We start from the raw sequence: 1,138 nt of genomic DNA on the forward strand, positions 1-1,138 counted from the left end.
AACTGATGTTCGAAGACAGCTGTCCTAGAAGCAGCATCACTTTAAAATGAAAGAAGCATCATTTCCATCAAATGTCTTATTAATGTTGACATGTTGCTAAAAGCATACTATGAAGACGTAACCTTCCAGTGGTACTTTATCCTACCAGTAATTTGTTGGTTGTTATTTCACTTTACATTACATATGAGAAATACAAAGCTGCTCACTCCATTGCCTCTATTTGCTGTCATCAGTGAGGATACTGGAGGGTGGATTTGTGGATATGTATGAGATCCATACTCTTTTATTTAAAATCAAATCACAACTAGGGAATTACCAGGGATCCTGAAAGTTTTTTGCCATCTTCTGGGCATGGAGCAGGGGGTCAATGGGAGTGTGTGTTTGTGTGTGTGTGTGGGGGGGGGTATTTGTGAATTTCCTGCATTGTGCAGGGAGGTTGGACTAGATGACGCTGGAAGTCCCTTTCAACTCTATGATTCTAAGTTAACGATAGTTGCATAGTCAAGTAATAATACTATCAAAGTGCAACACACAGTACTGAGGTAAAACTACTGCATTTTATTATAATTTCAAGATAGCACGCTTAGAACATATACATGCTGGAATGTTTACAATGTTTCATTAATTCACCTTCATAAGATCTCCTTTATACTATACAGCGTTCCGTGCGCCTTGGTGTTTAGTCATGCCGGCCACATGACCACGGAAACGTCTTCGGACAGCGCTGGCTCTTCGGCTTTGAAACGGAGATGAGCACCGCAACCCTAGGGTCGGATTCGACTGGCTTTCGAGCAAGGGAACCTTTACCTTTACCTTTATACTGACAGAGACAATTTCTTCCGCAAGGCTTTTCAGCAAGTGCTGCCAGGGCAGATACACGGCCTAGTGCCTGTCAAGCATCCTAACATCTTCCCTTACCCACCACAGAGGGCCCAAAGCGTTATGAACATATACTTTACCCCAAGTCAGACAACTGGTTCATTCAGCCAAGCTCTTCAAGATCTCAGGCAAAAGTCTCTTTGAGCACTCCTGCTTGAGACCCTTTCCTGGAAATGCTGAAGAATGAGCTTGTGACCTTATGAGTACAAAAGCTGAAGCCTTCAACCCTTTCCTCTGCTCCTATTATATAAAACCCCGA

Source organism: Gekko japonicus, unplaced genomic scaffold (assembly GCF_001447785.1).
Source record: "Gekko japonicus isolate JY-2015 unplaced genomic scaffold, Gekko_japonicus_V1.1 scaffold298, whole genome shotgun sequence".
NCBI classification, from domain to species: domain Eukaryota; kingdom Metazoa; phylum Chordata; class Lepidosauria; order Squamata; family Gekkonidae; genus Gekko; species Gekko japonicus.